Source organism: Tupaia chinensis, unplaced genomic scaffold, assembly GCF_000334495.1.
Source record: "Tupaia chinensis unplaced genomic scaffold, TupChi_1.0 Scaffold000597_1, whole genome shotgun sequence".
In the NCBI taxonomy this organism is placed as follows: domain Eukaryota; kingdom Metazoa; phylum Chordata; class Mammalia; order Scandentia; family Tupaiidae; genus Tupaia; species Tupaia belangeri.
In genome coordinates, this window is record NW_006160114.1 from 339328 (window position 1) to 359957 (window position 20630).

Consider the following 20630-nt stretch of genomic DNA (forward strand, 5'->3'; position numbering starts at 1 on the left):
ATACAAATATCCACAGAAGCCATAGCAGAAAAGACTCAGCTAGGGGAAGCACAAAAACTGCCCTAGAGTAGCTGCTCCACATCCCGTCCTGGCCAGAGGGAAGAATTCTAATGGGACAGAGGCCTTGAGAGGAGGGGTGTGAAGGCTCCACTTTCCCTGACTGGTTTTTCTGGCTGTGGCTGTGGCTGTGGCTGTGGCTGACAGCACACACAGAGACAGTGCCTGCCTGGCCCCACGTTCTCCCAGAATGAGTGGATTCCCTCCTCAAAATCCCAGACACTAAATGCAAGGCCAAGACAACACTACTCAATAGCTTCTTCTGTCCAAGCCTTCGCAGAGGACAGTAACCCAAGGGCCCGGAAGGCCCAGAGTGCCTCTGCCGCTCTGTCTTGAGCTCCCTGTGAGGGCTGGTCCCTAGCATATGCCCTTTTCTTGAACGTGTGTAGCTGTCCTGGGCAGCACTGGAAGCTGCAGGAGTGGTCAAACTGATCTTCGTTACTTTTTAAGTACCCAGCTATCTAGGGAAAGGACTGACTTAAGTCCATTAGAAGATATGAACTAAAATGCAGCCAAGAGCTGCCGAGAGGCCCAAGCTGAGACCTGGAGAACACACGTGTCTCAAGTCAGCTGTTCATTTCTACCTCCCAGGATGGGAGAGAATGAGGTGCCCACTCACTACGCCCCAAGTTTATCTTTCCATAGTATCTTTTCTGTCTCCTTGGAAGTAACACAGAAACCAGTTCTCCAGGTGACATTATCCATCAGCATTATTTTACACATCACACCAGCACTTACATTCACGCAAGGACTCCACAATGCATCAGCAAACAGGGCGGCTAAACATAGCTTCTCTGCCCCAAACTCTGACCATGCTGACTCCAGCAATGTCAAGTTGATCCTGACTTCCTGCAGCCGAATTTTACACAAAAAAATTGCCTGAATGTTTTGAAAGCATTACCTGGAGATGTGGTTATCCTTTCATCTGGGGGATAATTTGTACAAATTACCTACTTTTACTTAAGGTTTTGGAAAGAATCTTGCAATTCCAAGAGTCTCAGATGCATCACACTTTCAGTCATTTATTGAAGAATATTTACCTCAGGTGGCATCCCCTCAGAAAAACAAAGAAAAATTGCCCCTTTCCCACAGAAATTCTAACTCCAAGTTTTATTCTACTGATTACTACATAAAAATAGAAGTAAAATGAGTCAGGCTTTCAGATATAAAGACTTCCTTATTCCGTTTTAAACAGTTCTGATAAAAGTGGACAGGTATATATGGTATGACTTTTTCCACTTCTTTTTTAAAAAAATTTCTTTCTTAAGAGACAGATGCAGGTCCACACCAGAGCTAAGAGAGAAAAGGAGGGCCCCCCCCCCAATGGGTCCCCATGCCGATTACTCAGCCAGCCTAGAACATGGGTGCACACATGTCTGGGTTGCCTAGGGAGGTCCCTGGACACAAACCCAGCCCTTCCCATGTAGACCCAGTTGTGATACTACCACGCTACTGCCCGACCCTCACTCTCAAATTCAGTTGATAACTACATCACAGGAAGGGGCTAGAAGTAGGCTATCTATCCTTTCAAGAAAATCTTTTTTAAAAATAAATAAATAAATAAATAAGATATTTTATTTATTTATTTTAATTTGACCAGAGGGGGACAGAATGAGAGAGTGAGAAAAGGATAGTGAGAAAGCAAGCCACCAGGTCAGGGACTCGAACTGTGGTTGGCCATGTGGAAGTCCAAGACCCTCAACCACCACACCACCTGCTCGTCCCTCAAGAAAATCTTAATACTGAACCTTTGAGCTGATCCTATTAGCTTGTTCTTTCAGTGATCTTCAAGATGGTCCAGACCCCAATGACCTGCTTTCATCAGGTCACAGTGGAAGTATGAGTATGGTAGAGTAAAATCTACCACTCCAAGAGAAGACTATGAGCCACATTTGTATCAAATTTTAAAATCTATGTTTAGAAGGAGAGTGGGTTATGGGTCATCCTAACAGGTGGGCATAATCGCCCGAGTCACTGCAGCCTCCTACAATGAGAGGGCCTGGATGACCACATGACCGTGTGTGGGTAGCTGCCATGGGGCCTGAGTGCTCCAATGAGGGCACATGCGGCTTCAACAAAGTGGCAGAATTCTCATGACTTAGTGATCTGTGACCAAAGAAGTAGGAAATAAACAGAAAAGAGAACTCTCAGATGTTGGCCAATGTGGGAGGGAAGACTCAATGACAAGGGAAAAAACCCACGTGGAAGGAAGTGATCTCAAAGTAGGATCCACTTCCCCCCAGATGTTAACATGTCCAGGTGCAAGAAATCACATTAAAAAAAAAAAAAAAAAGAAGAAGAAATCTGAGTATAGATGGGACTGGAAGACACTAAATATGGAGCACCCAGGAAGCAGATCAGTACAGTGCTATGAGAAAATAAGAAAATGCCAGAACTGAGCAAGATCCCAAAGAGAAACCAAGGTCACTGAAGGTAGACGGAGACAGAGGACAGAACAAAAGTGACTGTGGCCAATGTCTGGGACCATCCAAGGACAGGTAATAACTGGCCCGACATGCATTCACTTTAGCTCCCTGGTATATGTTAGTATTTACAAGTCATTAGGTCCTAACAGAGAAAGCTCAGGGAAAATAACAACAAAGCTCGGGACCAGCAGTTAGCGTAATGGCTATGTCGCTGGACTCCCACGTGGTCGACCACGGTTTGTGTCCCGGACCCAGTGGCTTAAAACTCACACTGGGCGCATGTGCGTGTGTGCCCAAGACCCAGAGAGGAGAATGGAGGAGAAGGGATTGCGGCATGGCCATCCCCCCCTGGGGGAGTGATTTCTCGCTTTCTGTCTCTCTGTCTCTGTCTGTCTGTCTGGCGAGTGCACACGCCCTATAGCAAAAACCTCTCCAAAAATAAATAAATAAATAAATAACAACAAAGCTCAAGGATTGGGAGCCACTGCCGATTCGGGGCAGGAGTAGGGTATGATAGGGATCGGAAAAGAGGAGAAATTCCAGCAAGTTTAAAATGTATCAAAGGGAAAAGCCTTATTCATAAAATTTCAACTCACATACAAGGTATAGAAGATATTAACTGATAAAGGCATAATTGGGCAAACCATGAGGAACATGCCCATACATGCTGGATAAAATTATTTTGAAATTTATTCATTTGTTTCTTCTGTAAGAAGAGGCAGAGAGAGAAAGAGACAATCATTGCAAACAAGGTCTTCACATTGCAATCCACCCCCAGCATCAGCCAGCCAAGATCAGAGGCATGTAGAGTGTGCACAGGAAGGCCCCAGGACATGAACTCTGGACCTTCCGTATGGGTCCAGCATTGCAGCAACTACCGCTATGCCCATAGCTGGCCCCGAAATTTCATTTAAAATCATTGCAGATGTGAAGATATCAATAAGTAGCAAAATTAGGGGAAAAACTCCCTCTTGTCCAATCTGAGGAAAAATCATAAATAACTTATAGTGAATGTGAAGAAATAATATAGAATTTAAAGATGTCTTTTGTCTAGGCTATATATGAAAAATTAACAAATGTCCACGGTACATTAACAAAAAAAATACTACAAAGGCATGTTTTGAAATAAGCAAAGTATAAAAAGGAGAACCTTTAAAAAGTTCATAGAGGGAACCAGCAGTTAGCGTAATGGCTATGTCGCTGGACTCCCACGTAGTCGACCACGGTTCGCGTCCCAGTCCCAATGGCTTAAAACTCACGCTGGGCACATGTGTGTGCGTGCCCAAGATCCCGAGAGGAGAATGGAGGAGAAGGGATTGCGGCGTGACCACCCCCCTGGGGGGTGATTTCTCGCTTTCGGTCTCTATGTCTCTCTCTGTCTGTCTGGCGAGCGCACGTGCCCTATAGCGAAAAACCTCTCAAAAAAAAAAAAGTTCATAGAAAAAAGTGAATTAAGGCACAAGTTCATTCTACTGTGAAAACTGAAATCCATGTATAGTTTTTTCCATAAGTGTATTTTCCATGAATCTTTTGAAGGTCCTGCACATGTTATTTTTAAAAGTCAGCTCAAAAGTCAGATCAATAGTGTGTCAAAATATTAACAGCAGTAATTTTACTTTCTTATTCATTAGCATAATGTCTTTCAGAATTCTCTAAAAAACTTCTGTTTGCTTTAATAATCAAAAAAAGGCTTTCCAACATCATTCTGCATTAGAGAAGGCATGTTTACTCCCAGGGAATAGACACAGAATACTTTCAGATATCCAAAGGCACTAAAGACCACGTGTTCTCCAGAACCATAAGAGAACTGAATTGGGAGAATGAAATTTTAAAAACCAAAAGTTGAGCAGCGGTAGTTCAAAAATGATGCATCACACACAAAAAATGACTCTCCACTTGTATGGCAGGCAACAGAGAAGGGACCGACAGGCTCCAAGGGCCCTATGACATGGAGATGCTCTCACTGGGCAGAAAGTTCTGCCTAGACAAAAACAGGACAGCAAACCTGGACTGCTTTAAATCCCTCAGGGTCTGTTGGGCTGACCCCAGGCAGTAAGGGACATGATGAAAATAGAACTGAATTCCACCCAAAGTTGCTGCTCCCACACCTGTTTTGTGCAAAGCACAGTGACAGCTGGAGTTTAAGAAGGATACATAAAGCCCCCTCCTTCCTCGCAGGAAGCACAAAGCACCACGGTGGGAAGGGGTCACAGGAACACACGGAATGGGTCCAGGCACTAGGCCAACCAGGCAATGGGGTCTGGAGGAGGACTGTGGGACCAGGAGAAGATTTAACTGCTTGGAGCAAAGGCCACTGGTTTCGGGGAGGAGAATACAGATGGCATTTCAATATTCCTTGTTGAAAATAATGACTATGGTATTATCCTTGGTCCATCACACACCACATGCATGCTATGAAAATCCATGTGTGCCCCACAAAGATTACATGTAAATAAATTATCAAATAAAATGAAATAGAAAAAAAAAGATGCCATTTCATTAAGAACAAAGATATAAAGTAATAAGTACAACTGGACACTTATCCAAGCTGCAGGGAAGATGGCTTCTGAGGGCATAAGGGTCATCATGATGCCGACCACATGGTGCCCACTGGTCCTGCAAGCCACGGCCGACCAACAGAAAGCCCTGGAGCCTGTCTCTCAGAGATCTGCTTTTTTTCTACTGACTCCTGTACAGGCTGATCACAAAAAGTGACCAGGTCTTAAAGGCCCCACACACAACGATGTTTATAATGTCCACTCAAAAGTCCATACAACAAAACCAGATTCAGAGAGGACCATAGGAATCCACTGCAGGCATGTGGAACCAGGCAGGGAAGCTGCCGCATGAAACAGCTTCCAGGCTCAGGTAGAAAGTCAATTAGTCACAGAGCACCTACTCATGGAGGTCCCAACCAAGGAAGGCAAAGATCATAGCATAGCACCAGCCTCAGCCAGTTAAGAAGCAACTAAGAAGTAGGGAACCCTGTATGGCTCCAAGACAACTGGGAGTTGAGCCAGGACCCCACATTCAGATCCTGTAAAGGCCCAAACAACTGACCCACAGGGTCATAAGCTGCAATGCTGTGCCAAGGAAAGAATCAAGTGAGATCTCCCAAATGTAGATCTTTGCTGAAATGGTCTTCAGTCAGTCGCCTGTTCTCAAGAGTTTCCATGTCACAGGAAAACATCAGGTCAAAATGTACATAGTAAGACCCCAATGAGTATGTATGTGGGTGTGTACATGGGTGTAAAACACCAAAGCGTTAACTAACTAACTCAGATTATAGGTGCTTTAACTGTTTTGTTTTCTATTGGTTGTCTAAAAGAGCTATGTTGCTTTTCCAATTAGAAAACAATAGTAATAACTAAAGTACCAGCCATAGCAGTGCAGCTGTAGTGCAATGCTCTGTAGCCATATGGAAGATCAGAGTTTGGTTCCCAAGGTGAGTTGGACATGTGAGTCAAATTCGAGCATGCTGATGATCCAGGCTGGTTAACGCTGAACGGCAGGCGGCAGTGTGAAAACCCTGTTGGGGGTGTTTCTCTGTCTCTCTCTTATAGAAGCTATGGAAAATCAGAGACAGCCACAGGACTTGACCCAGAGAAAAGACTCCCAGTGAGCTGGAGCCTGCTAGAACCAGTCAACATTACACAGTACCAGCTCCATACCAGACACCTGACATTATTTCATTAATCCTCACAAGAAGCCAATAAAGTAGCAATCATTAGTCCTCTTGTAAGAATAAGAGTAGTAGGCTGGCCCAGGGGCATAATAGTTAGGGGAGCCAGGTCCCACATGGCTGACCTTGGTTTGAGTCCCAGCCCTGGCATCTTGAAAAACACACTGGGCTCTTGTGTCTAATTGCCCCAAAATCGCTACAAGACAGAGAAAGGGAGAAGGGACTGTGGTGTGACCACATTCCATTGTAAGGGCATTCTCCCTTTTTTTCTCTCTGGTCAGCACAGACACTTTCTGGCAATTAAAAACCAGAAAAGGATTAAGTGTGGAGTTCAAATGGCAGATTACATTGCCGCGGTCACATCACATGTAAGTAGTTGAGCCAGATTTGAACCTAGGTCACCTCATTTCAGAAGCTCTGCTCTATGCCAGCTGCCAAGCTTGGCTCAAAGTGGCCGAGCTCATTTCTCCCTGCTACCTGATGATTCCTTGCTTTGTCACCTATCTGAAATCCTACAAATCAAAGATTCCCATATGTTAGGTGACAGCTTCTTCATGAATGTGAATACCTTCATAAAAGTTAAGTCAAGCCTTTTCTGTACAGTTCCATGAATCTGGGGAATCCACCTTCTTCTACCTGGCTGTTGCCTAAGACCTGAGGCTTGAGGCAATTGGAGCTTTATTCTGGGATGAGAAAAATAGGGTAATTTTGACTACAAGACCCAAAGGGGGCCTCCACAGGAAATTCTGGAAAGAATATAGGTAACAGAAGCTTGGAAAAGGTATGTGGAAAAATGCACTAGATGCTAGATAAAGCACATGAATTAAACACTGCTTTGGATACAAATGGTATTTTTGCCTATTTTCTTCTAGGTTTTTCCCTATGAATTTTCAAAAGAAACTGAAACATAATTTTAATATAAAATTAGATATCCTGCCTTTAAGAAAAACTTCAGAAACATAATACCAAAGGCAAATATGTACACTGTTCGGTATACCATGTTTGATGACCATGTAACATTCCTACCACCTTTCCAATTTATGGAACCATTTCCCTATTTCTTTTTTGTTTTAAAGAATTATTTTATTTAACTTTATCTATTTATTTTAATATGACCAGATAGGGACAGGGTGAGAAAGAGAAAGTGAGAAACCAAGCCTCCAGGTCTGGGACTGGAACCACAGTCGGCCATGTGGGAGTCCAGTGCCCTTAGCCACCATGTGACCTGCTAGCTCCCCATTTCTCTATTTCTGAAATTTTACTTGGTTTTAAATTTTTTTTGTCACAAATAAGACCACAGTAATCATTTTCATATATATTTTAAATACATATACACACATATATACTTTATATATACACACACATGTGTATACATATATACATAACAAACACACTCACGTGCTATTTCCTGCTATTTCTTGTTCCTTTTTTTGCTCAAAGAGCTACATATAATACACACGCCCATAGTTGCCATGGGAATTATCTATCCAGCTCTGCTGGGTTTCTGGTCTACCTCAGTCTTCCACACAGCTCTAGCATTGTACAGTGCGTCTGCCGCCATCATGGTGGGCCTATTTTCTGCTTTATATTTTTCTATAATGATCTTCTACTGCTTCTAAATTAGAGGGAAGGAAATGTCTTTGAACAAAATTGACAAACAAAAGGGGAAAGAAAAGCACAAGGCCTAAAGACACATCAAACTCATCTCCAGGCAATAGTAATAACCAGGTCCATGGGGTGTCATTACGCTTTTCTCTACATTCATGCATGTTTAGGAATCTCCAAAACTAAATATAGAAAGAAAGGGGTCCATCTTGGGATGACCTGGAAAACACTTGGGAAACTTACCCAGTACCTATACCAACTACCCTACCCCCTATCTCCAGTGCTAGTTCAGCCCCAAAAGGCTGTAAGCCGTGGGCACCTATTAACTACTTAAATAGCTTTTAATTTAGGATTATGCTGACACATTTATTCAACCATTTTTGACTTGACCTAATAAAATACCCAAGAGTCAAGGATTTGTAATAGGCACACCTGGTCTTACCTGGCCCTAGTTGTGTCCTTCAACATCACTCTAAGCTCAGTTTGAATGAGTGGAAAACCAGACTGGAAAAAAACCTAGCCATTTCTCATACTACAGTCCCAATGAGAAAAGGCAGTGCAAGGCCAGCCAGCAATGCAGTGGTAATGCCATACCCTGCAAAGCATGTTATAGCTTAACTGGAGAGATGAGGCACACACCCTGCACCCCCACCAAGCTGGTAAGTTGACAGGTGAGGCCAGAGAGTTGGGCTGTGGCTCAGAATGGGTGGGCAGGACAGTATGGCCCCTTTAGGGGAGCCACTAGATGGCCAGTTGAAGGACTGACACTTTCACTTACAGGTAAAATGTTTGAGCACAGAAAGGACATCAACGAGATGTCCTTGGGACACCTCCTTAAGGGGACTAATCTGGTTTTACGTGAGAAATACTAGAGAAAGAAAAAAACTGGACTTAAGGACTTCCAATACCTTGAGAGTCAGCCTTCTTTCTGGAAGAAAATCAATATATCTTTGGGCATGACATTTCAATCCAACTAGTAAAGCTTGCTTGCGTAAGCAAATGCTATAACCTTTCCTATTTACCTGCTATTTCCTGTCCTTTTTTTCTTCAAAGAGCTACACATAATACACACGCCCAAAGTTGCCATGGGAATTATCTAACCAGTATATGTCATGCACAGCTAATCCCTAAGCAGGAAATATCACATTTTATAGTAGGTCTTCCTGCCTTATTCACAGCCATACTTCACTGGTGGCCAAGATTTCAGACTCATTCCAGAAGGAAAGCATTTATAATTTGAAAGAAACATCATAGCCTCCTGGCATAGCTCACCACCTTGTCTGTCTTCAGTCCTTAACAACTACCTATCACACGGTTCCAACTTGGAAGTATTTCCTTTATGTAAAGTACTTAAGAGTAGACGTCCTAATAGACCTAATGGAATAGCCTACCTTAGAGAAAAGACTGTGATTCAGTGTGCTTGAAATTCCTTCGAAAGCAAATGGCCAATTACCCAAGGGTCTTCAACTGCCAGAACACTTGACTGAATGATGAAGGCCCAGAGAGGACTACACCAGAGGGTCATGTGGAAGCCTGGGATGGACAGAGCAGCTCAGAAAGTTTGACACATGTAATTGCTTCTTGCTACACAAGATAGATGGTGTTAAGTCTGAAAGAGCTCTTTTAGCATGTCAGATGGGCCAAATTTTTATCACAGGTTGCAGTCAGTGCTATCTGCCATAACCACAGACCTCACTCCAGTACACCGCCCAAACCTGAGCTCAGGGTCTAGCAATATACAACACTCAATTCAATGTTCTAGACTAACAGTCGAGATTCTCCCCTTTGATTACTGTTTTAAGATAATTAGACTCCAGATCTTTAGTGAATGAGGAGAGAAAGTACAGATTACTTCTATTATTTTTTCTAAGGATTTCTAAACCCATAAGATATGCATTTCAACTGATGCCCCAAATAACTCTCTACAGTCCCTGCTGCCACAGAAAAACATACTGTGAGAACATTTTGCCTTTTAGAAGTTCCCTGATGAGCCAACCGTCTGAGACCCAGACAACATTTTTCTAAACAAATAATGAGACAAACTACAGTTAGGTTCTAAGGCAACTCACAAAGGACAATTTAACCACCCTGTTCCTAACATAAGACTGAGCACTCCAGGGCTGCCCACTAGCCAGCAGGGTCAATGAGTGCATGGGACATGCATGTTAGCAGGAAGGATGAATGGACCCTGCAGAGTGTGACCCTTTAATAGATTTGAAATCACTTGGCCAGTCCTGTAGCATAGTGGTTAAGTGCTGTGCAGAGGGAGCCAGATCCCACACGGCAATTGGAAGCCCAGTCCCAACAGCTTGAAAAACATATCAGGTGCATGTGTGTGTGTGCCCAAAATCCTAACAGGATGGGGAAATGGAAGAAAAGAGGACTGCAGTGTGATCACATCCTATTAAGGTATGCTCTCTCTCTCCCTCTTACAAGTATAAATACCCTCTGAGCCCCCCCCCAAAAGAAAGAAAGAAAGAGAATATTAATTAATTAATCGGAATTAAGTTAAAATAAATTACAGGCCACTGTACAAAAAAGAAAGATACAGAATAATTTTTCACAAAAATAACAACTGGAAACCACTTTTTAATCCTTCCTCTCAAGCTGCAAGGGAAGGTAATCTGCAGGGCAGTCCCTAAAGTGGTTCCATTAATCCCACCTCCTGGTGGGACCTGAAACTTGCTTCTAACCTAGAGAATGTGAATATGGCAAAGGTGGCAGGATGCCACATCATGATTGCGTTATGTTATAGAAGGCTCCATCTTACTAACAGATCCGCCTTGAAAGCTTGGTGAAGTGGCCATATTGGGAAGGCCCACGTGGCTGCCACTGAGGGCAATTTCCAGGTCAGTCAGCAAGAGGCCAGGGCCCTTGGCCCTACACCAGATGGAAATGGATTCAACCAGCAACTTGAGGGAGCTTGAAAATGGAATCTTCTCCAATTAAATCTCCAGATGAGAAGCAAGCCCTAGTCAACATCTTGTTTGCAGCCTTATAAGACCCTAACAGAACCCAGCTAGGTAAGCTGTGCTCTGACTCCCAACCCACAGAAAGTAGGAGAAAACAGAAAAAGATGACTAATACATGGTCCAAACATTCGCGTGCAATAAATGAATGGATTTGCATTCATTCTTTCTTTAAATTTCACAGAGCTAAAAAATCAGAGGCCTCTTTCTTTAATTGTCTATTACAAAAGTGGGATTAACCCTTACTTACATGACACTATATTTTCCTTGTTCAAATTGGACAATTAGAAAATTATTTCCTCCTTCTAGGAAAAAAATAATGGCATATATTAAATGGCTGTTATTTCATTTTTTAAATATTTGGTGTCAGGCCAGCTCTGTGGCACAGCAGTATGTGCTGCTCAAGAGAAGTGGAATCCCACATGGCCATCCCAGCTGAAATTCCCCAGCTACCCCACCTGAAACGTGCTGAGTAGGCATGCAGATGCTCAAGAGCTGATGGGCTGGAGAACTGAAAGAAGGGGACTATGGTCCCCTTGACCAGAGCCTATGGAGGGTGCTCCTCTCTCACACACATGTATGCACAAGTGCTCTATTGTGAAAAAAGCAAGTGGGTATCTGTGGGGACACATTTAGAGAGAGAACCTGAGGTGTGGGGACATGCTCTGAGCAAACACCACCTGTCCTTTTGGGGTTAGGCAGAACCTTGTCACTTGTCCTTTCTTTGACCTTCGCTGTAGACAGAGAGAAGGGTGGAAATTGCTAGGGGCGTACCAACAGACACATCTGATGGACTTCAAGAAACATCTTGACCCCAATTAGCAAAGTCCAATCCCTGCTCTGTGTCTGAAAGGTTCTTTAGCCTTCTCTGGGTGCGGTGGTGCACTCCTTATGGGGAAGTTCTTTAGCTTCTTCCCCACACCTACAGCTAGGTTTCTCTGCATTAGAAAAGAAGATGAGACTTTCTCTTGATGGGATTATCACCAAGGGATACACCTGGCCCAGTATGAACTAAGCCCTTAACTGCTTATTGTCTGTAACCTGGCAACCAATCTATGAAGTGTCATGAAACATACATGTGTAATGTCTCCTTGTACTATAAATAAAGAGGCCCAGTTTGTCTGGGTGGCTCAAGCAGCGGCTCAGTCACGGCAAAGTTGCTTGGGCTACCTAGGCTCAGGCTGCCTGTGCCCACCTTCTACTCTCTCTTTGTCTCATTCTTTCCAATTCCCGGGTCATCACAAGATGGAGGGCTTTCTCGTTCTCGTCCTTTCTCTTCCTCACCAGCAGCACCCCCTGATAATGATTCAACCAGACCCAAGCCCTGGGGCGGACGCCGATAGGCATCTACTCTGGGACACTATTCTAGGAGGAACCAGAGCTTTGGACATGGACAATGTATACTGTCCCTGCCCTCAGAGTGCTCACAGTCTGGAAAGAAAGAAGAAAGGAAGAAACTATAATATAACCATCTATTCAAGTAACAGATATTTACTGTGCACCTCTGTGCCCCATCCCCCACCTCCTTGTAGGTGAACAAGCAACAGGAAACAGACAGAAGCTCTCCATCTTTGTGGTGGGAGAAGACAGATCACGATAAACCAAAGAACACAAACAACATGACCTGGACAGAAAAGCCTCCAGGGATGCGCCATCTGTGTTACTACCTGGCGCTAGGTCACTATCTCTTCCCAAGAGGTGACATCATGGCAGTGCCCAGGAAGCTCTGAAGTCCATGATTCAGAAATGGTTCAAGGCCTGTGCCTGGGGCCAGCAAGGCTCACCCACACACACACACTTTGACACAGCATGGCCCGACTCCAAGAAATGGAATAGTCTGATTTAAGCTTTTCACTCAGATATCAATACTCAGCCCCAGTGTTAGGTAACAAAGGAAGATGCTCTAAAATAGTTTGTTCAGAGGACAGAAACACACTGACTGATGTAACAGGAGGAAGAATGAAGAATGAGCTCACTCTAATTTAGGTCATTTTACTACTAGCTAAGCATCTAAAACCAAGAGGAAAAAGAAAAGGATTCTCAAGGTTTATGCACACAATGGCTTCTGGCCTACGTGGAACTTCCTCCCACTTCCCGGCTGGCAAGGAACTAATTTTACAACTCTCTTTGGGAAAGTGCCCCTAGTAATTTAGCACCTTTGTTTCTGACATTTACTAGGTCTCAGACAGCCTAATAAACAAGGCGCTTACTTATAGCCTAATCCTCCCCACGAACACGGAACTGATGGGGAGGACCTCCTTCTTCCTCCTTAATTCTTATTTCAAGGCAGCCTGCCCAGAGTTGCTTCCATGTGGCAAAGGTCACCGGCTACATCCCCCACAATGTCCTTCTGATTAAGGACTCAGCGTGGGCTGCTGATCCTAATTATGTGTGCTTAATATAGCTACAGACTCAGAATTAAGAATAGGAATAGCATCAGATGAGTGTAAGAATGTGTGAGAGAGAAAAGTCAGGTAAGGTGCATTACACACACACACACACACACACATTTACACACACACACACAGACTCACCCTCTCTCTCAACTAATAAAACGCTATAGCTCTACTTTTTGTGATGAAGGAACCAGTGGCAATTATGATGTAGTTTTCATGCACAGTAAGCATTTTTTGTTTAGTAAAAAAATAACTACAGCAATAGTTTCTTACTATTTTTATAGCGGCACCCTTTTCCCCCCCAAACTACATCCTATGCCATGACCAAATCTAAAAATCAGTTAAAACTAGAGCTACTCTATTTACAGAGAGATGGCAGCACAGAGCTTCGCTGGTGACCTCGGACTTCTCTCTGTCCTGCCTGCTTGTGGGTCTTCCTTGGAACTCCAGAGCCCAAGGAACAGCCTGCTAGACACTGACCTACAGCAGACTGTAGTAGCACATAAATCCAGAAATGAGCTACGAGAATTTGCAAGTGAAATAGCGAGCCGTTAAAGTAAGAGGAGTAAGGCAACCAGTAATGAGATGAGGCATTCTAGAGCAGGAAGGAAACTGGAAACAGCCCTACGAGGCTCTGGGAGTCACAGGCAGGTGCATCACTGCTGCGGCCCTGCAAGCCAGCAGGGCCCAGCCACGACCACTGCCCAGAGCACTGCAATACAGACCCAGGAGTTCACATGATAAATGAGCTGAGGATTCTGCAGGTGGAGCCTTTCCCCACAGTGGGCCCTGGTGACCAGGTTTCATGGAACAAGGCCTTACTGGCCATAGGATATTAAGAGTTCTATTTGGGTCAGCCCCACGGCCCGATAGTTAAAGAAACTGGATCCCACATGGCCAACCACAGTTCAAATCCTAGCCGCAGTGGCTTGAAAAAACACACCAGGCACTGGGTGTGCATACCCCAAATCTCAACAGGATGGAAAAATGGAGGAAAAGAAATTGAGGCATGATCATGTCCCATCAAGGGGTACTTTCTCCTTCTCCCTCTCTGTCTCTTTCTAGAGATTGCCCACATGCATGCCCTCTGGAAAAATTTTTGAAAGATTTGTTTGAAGGAAGTCTAGGAACTTAAATACCTATAGAAAAGAGGTACACCTGGACTCTGCTGAGTCAATGGAGACTGAAGAGCTAGGTGAGTCTGGAAATATACAGCAGTTAGGAATTTAAAAAGACAATGACCCCGGGTTTCAGCTGTCTGTAAAGTCAACAGCAACTGTGGGTGTAAATGAATCATATATCACACAGAGACCATCCTGCTGCAGCAATGGCAGGCCGTACCTGGAATATGACGTGAGGACCCAACACCTTCTCACCCGAGGATCACCTGTATTTGGGAGCAGAGCTGTCTCAGGAGGGGTGCGATGGGGGCTTCAGGCTCCTGAAAAGCAAGGAAGAACATTAGACATGGCATATGCGGACTCCAGAACCTCTGAGTCTGATTCAGCTCAGCTCTGAAGCAGGAAGGATACCCTCCCTGACTGTAGCAACAACCAAGAGGAGTGAGCAGCAAGAGGAAGCAAGAGGGTATCACCGGGGGCTGATCAGCATGAGGGAGTCAGAGGAGCCCCCAAACCATAGTTTCCACCAATTTCCTTGTTTACATGGGTTCTCACATTGCAAAGAGGACATGAAAGTGTCACATACAGCTATTTGCATAAATCCGGTGCACGGAGGTAAACATGCAAAAGTTGAGGCTCTGGCTGGGGCCCACAAAGGGGACTGAATCCCTCTGGACACTGGTATTGAGGCGAGGTCAGCAGAGACCGAAACCTTAGCTGGTCTTTAGAAAACAGTTGGACTCTGATCCGTTCGTGTTACTGGCCATTTAGTGAGGGAGTTCTGCATATACTCTCCTGCCAGCAAGGACACATGCTGCTCACCTAGCAGTCTGAGGACTTGAGGACTCGCCAGAGACTACCCTACAGGTAGGACTTGGTGCCCAGGAGTGGCCTGCAGCCCTAGAAGGAATGGAATCAGTGCTGGACTATTCATAGGAGGTGCCTCTGAACACAGCCTGAAGGCATGCTGGGAAAAACCTCCCAGAAGCAAGCATATAAAGTCCTTTGTTTCTTAATCTTACAATTTACACTTGCACACTCAACCACTCACCCACGGGTTGGCGAGGTTTAATTAAGCAGCCTCAGTATGATCTGTACCTACTGTGAACCCAGAGGGGATTACCATTATGTCAGAAATGCTTTTAAAAAAATGCACTTAAAGGCCCAGCCACAGTGGCATGGAAGTACTACAACAATGCTAGAAGCCAGACGGAAAATCAAGTCTTAGCTGACTTATAACACCAGGCACTTGATCCTTACTAGATAGTAAGAGTGGGCAGAGGATCAGAGCTTGAGATCCTGTTGAGGGAGCTTGTCTTCCTCTTTCTCTCTCTCAGAAACAAACATTTTAAAAAAACACATGAAAGATACTAATCAACAACTAAAGTTTATTTATTTATTTTTTTTAAGGTTGTTGCCATAAGGCACATGAGCTAGCCAGGGAGACAGAAAGGGAAAGTGAGAACTCACTCCCCGGGGAGGATGGCCATGCTATAATCCCTTCTCCACTCCCCTCCTGGGATTTGGGGCATCAATGCACACATGCCTGGTGTGGTTTTCAAGGGGCTAGGTCTAGGACTTGAACTGTGGTCAACAATGTGGCAGTCTAGTGCCTTAACCAACATGCCACCTGCTGGGCACTAGAGTCTAGAACTTAACAGCAGCAGATTGCTAATCAGAATCTTACTCTATCCTGACGAACACCTTTTGTATATTCATTGTATATGGATATTTCATTCCTTTCCACTTTCTATTTTGAAAATATCCAAATCTATGAAAATGTTAACAAATGTTCATTCTTCATCTACATTTATATTTACAATATTTAATATTTTGCCTTATGTGCTTTATTTTTCTTTAGATAAGTGAGCTACAGGTATCATGACCATCTGACTTCTAAGTATTTGGGAAAATAAATCCTAAGGACGCTATCCTACATAACTGTAATGCCATTACTGCACCAAAAAACTGGACACTAACTCAACAGTATCTAAAGCCCAGCCCCCTGATTGTCAATCCATTGCTATCTTGTGAAGGTTTATCATGTGCCAGGGGAGCACTGGGAGAAACGAAGGTGAATATGGTTGAGTTCATAGTCCAACTCCGAGATAAATCCAGATGGCCAGGGAGAAATGGGTGTCAACGTGGGGACTCACATACCAGCTTCTCTTGATAGAACAGAAGCTGGAGACTTCAGGAATATCTTTTCTACAAGGTGATATTTACAGGACAAGTCTACTGTAGAGAAAAGAGGAGAAGGAAGGAAGTATTCAGAAAGCAGGAACTGAGTGCAGAAGTAAAAAGGCTTGAGTGTGACAGACATAAAAACAGGCACCAAAGATGTCCATGTCCCAGAGGGCCAGCAGGTGGCGCAGGGGTATGGGCGCTGGCAGGACTCTCATACAGCCAACTGTGGTTCGAGTCCCAACCTGGAAGCTTGCTTTCTCAATTTCTCTCTCTCTGGTAAGCATACATGCCCTAAAGTAAATTTTAAAAAATAATAATAATGATAAATTTAAAAATTTTTTAAAAGAAATGTCCATGTCCCTGGAAGCTGTAAAAACAGCAAAGTCTAGGGCCAGGGGGAACTTCTGGTTACAGAAGGAATAAAGATGCTGACCAGCTAACCTCAAAGAGGAGAGGATTTCCTGGATGCGCTCAGCGTGCACTAGGGTGCTGAAAGCATGGAAGGGGGAATAGAGGCGCTGGTGTCCAAAGGCTGTGGTGTGAAAGATCCCATCAGCCGTCCTCACTGACTCTGAATACATAAGGTGACCTATGGGCCAAAGAATGCAGGCGGCTTCTAGGAGCTGGGAAAGGAAACATCCTCTCCTTGAGCGTCTGGAAAAGAATGCAGTCAACACCTTGATGTAGAACCACCTGGGACTTCTGACCTCCAGAACTGTAAGATAATAAATCTGAATTATTTTAACTCACTTTGCAAAAAACATTAACAGTTTTGAAAAAAGACTAGAAACTATCAAAGCTCTGGGGGCTAGAGGAGAAGTCATCTGAGTCCTTGTCTAAGCTAAGATCACTTCAGGATGGGCCAAAGAAAAAGGCAGACCTTGGTGAGCTCTGTTCTTGAGAGGAGGGAGGGGCAGCTAAGAGCCATGGTTGGGATTTGTATTTTAAGAAAATAACTCTGGCTAAAGGGGCAGAATCTAGAAGGGAAACAACTCACAATGTTTGTTGAAATGATGAAATGTGGGGTTTCAAGGAAAAAAACAGAATTTTGAAAAATGTGTATCCATCATTAAGATCTTAAGAATTTCCTAAAACTCATGTTTTCTGATGGTACAGGAGTGAAATTAACAAATGTTGTTTTTATTTAATATTGTATGATAAAATATTCCAATACTTGGAAGGTCTACATAATTCAGTAAAACAAAAATCATGCATGGGTAAAAGGTTGCTTCAAAGTACAAAATACACCCATGTAGGGCCGGAAGATGGCGTGGTGGTTAAGAACTCTGGACTCCCACATGGCGAACCATGGTTCAAGTCCCAGACTTGGAGGCTTGCTTGCTCGCTCTCTCTCTGTCCTTCTCTGGCCAAATTAAATGAATAAATATAGTTAAATAAAATAATTCTCTAAAAAAAAAACACACACACACCCATGTATTTTAGTGTACAAAGAGCTCATTGACAGGATTTCAGATCCCACAGTGAAACCAACTAACACCTGTAGAGTTTGGGTATAATATCAAAAAAGAACATCCCAATTATCTGAAAGGGCTACCATGGCTTTCCTCCTTTTCTAAGTACATACCTGTGAGAGAATATTTCCTTTATATATGTAAACTAAAACAACCCATCAAAACTGACTGAATGCAGAAACCACTAGAAGAATCTAGCTGCCTTCAACTAAGCCAAACAGTAATGAGATTTGTAAATATGGGTCTTCTAAAAGTTCATAAAAAACACATATCATAAAAACCTATATCTGGATTTCTCACAATTTTTTGCACCAAAATATATGCATATTTTAATTTCATTTTCCCACAAACTTTTTGAAGTCCTCTGGTATAAAAAACAATGCCACTCTTATTGAATTTATTTTCAAAAAGTTAGTTTTTCATAAAATTGTTATCTATGAACTTAAAATGGGTTTATTATTATTTTAGATGGATCATACACAAGTATTTCAAGTAATGCAAAATTGAAATTTCTCTTTTGGATGGACTTATTTTCTTTCTTTTATATGCGAGAAAGAGAGCGCGCAAGAGAAAGAGACGCACGCGTGACTGAGTCTCCAATGCCACAATCCCCTACCCTGGCTCTTTAGCTAATCAAGATCTTGAGTGCATACCTGGTATGTTTCAGGTAGGCTCAGGGTCTAAACCCACAACTGGCCATGTGGCTCTCAGCACTGCAGATCAGTACACTACAGAATGCGCCACCATGACTTGGCCTAAATTCTAATTTCTAATGGATAAACACTGATAGATACAATCCATATAAACAAAAGCTCTCTGAAGTCTTCAACAGTCTTTAAGAATATAAGGGGTTTCTAGGGCCAAACAGTTTGAGAATCACTGCTTAAAGGGTTGCCCAATGAAATGAACACAGTCCAGCTTACTAGGTGCTCACCACTTGGAAAGCAGCTCTCCTGCTTCTTCAGGCATGAATTAATAAGCAGCCTACCATGGTGATCCTGCCTAGGCTAGTCACACTTTCATGTCATGGTATAAAAGCAGTCTATGCTAAACTTAAAAGTCTAAAGAAAGGCATGCCACAGGCCAACCCACGATGAACTCATCAGGATTAATGGCAGTGGAATGCAGAGCAAATTAATTCATTGGTACTGTTTTCTCTAATCCAAGAATGTTCCAACCGATTTACTCTAATTTTTCAGATTTGAAAAGCCCTTTGTTAAAAACAGAGTAATGAGAATGCTACACCTCATACCTAAAGAATTCCATTTCATTTACTTCCTAAGAACAGCAAGCAGCATTTCAATACTTTCCTTGACGGGCTTCCAGGAGCACACAGGGACTGTAAAAGCGACGGTGACACCACGCAGCTACAATATAATACAGTAATAGCGGATGCCTGGCACGTGGAGGGAAAATATGAACAGACAGCAACCTGCAAACATTGTCCACTGAGTGACTTACAAACTAAAGGAGTCAGTTTCCATTTGGTACATTGACAGGAACCATTAAAAATGTCTTTCAATTCATTTTATTAAACATAGTGCCCAACTTTCTGGCAAACCTACTTAGCTGTTTTGTCTGTGGATGAGTTATTACACTATTCTTCATTCAACAAATATGTACTGAGTGCCAGGTACAGGTCAAGGGGATAGGAGGTGGTATCAGTCTTAGAAAGAGGCATTTGTAGTTTGGAAAGGCAAGTTGCAATTAGTTTAATTTTTCCTTTGATACAAATATTGTTTTGAAATTTTTGCATAAGTTCTTAATATTTTCGTTAAAAGAAAACATGGACTATGGGTCTGAACTGTTTAAGAAAGAGACAGAGGATGGCAACCAAAACCTAAAGCACAGAATCAAGCCCTCGGTGTCTCCAGAGTCGTCAGGGCAGACCTCAGGCAACACCTCAGAATCTGAAACCATCCTCAGAGGCTGTGGCAGCCCGAGGCCTTTCTGCCCCTTGCTGTTGAGAGCCTGCCCACGATGCGGGCACTATAAGGATCACAGCAAGAACTGACCACGGACACGCTCAGAGTGGGTGGTCCCCAAAGGGTTTTCTGGACCACAGGAACTAGGGAGTGATTGCCTCAGTCCTTCAGTACTGTAGTGCTGAGCTCTGCACTTTAGATTTTCCGGGCCTTGTTAACTGAAATAGCAGATTCCCAGGGGAAGATCTGGATGGTACGGAGCTAAAGACTGAAACTCTTTGCAGAGCTGTTCCCCTACATTCCGACTGACCCCACCTTGTTCCACGGTTCTATCGCAGCAAGACATATTCTCACTACTAATCTTTCCATGACGTACTTTCTTTCTCCAAATAGTGAGTTTTACAGCTGCTACTCTGTAGTTACCTGGAAACACTCAGAATGGATTCCACTGCCCACTTAAGAATGTCATTATCGGGCCCAGCCAAGTGGCACGGTGCTTGGGGAAGCTGGACTCCCACATGGCAGATCCCATTGTGCAGTTCAAGTCCTAGAACCAAAGGGTTGAAAACCATGCTGGACTATCTGTATGTGCCCAAAACCCTGAGCGGAAAATGGTGAAGGAACTGTGGAGTGGCCATCTCCTCAAGGGGTGATTTTTCTCTCTGTCCTCTCTCCGGCAAGTATACATGCCCTATAGAAATTAAAAAAAAAAAAAAAAAAGAAAAAGGAAAATTGTAAAATAACAAGAAAAAATATTTAGTGTTGGGACAATTGTTTTATCTAAAAATTA

The 20630-nt window shown here is 43.4% G+C and overlaps 1 protein-coding gene across 3 annotated transcripts in view; it reads right to left on the minus strand.

Moving 5' to 3' along the window:
- SLC7A1 (solute carrier family 7 member 1) overlaps positions 1 to 20630 on the minus strand; it is a 107594-nt gene that overhangs the window by 30570 nt on the left and 56394 nt on the right. For all 3 annotated transcript variants that reach the window (XM_006158417.3, XM_014591563.2, XM_006158418.3), the window contains exon 2: positions 14477 to 14576. The gene's annotated coding sequence lies outside the window, so the exon portion shown is untranslated. The remainder of the gene's footprint in view (positions 1 to 14476; positions 14577 to 20630) is intronic.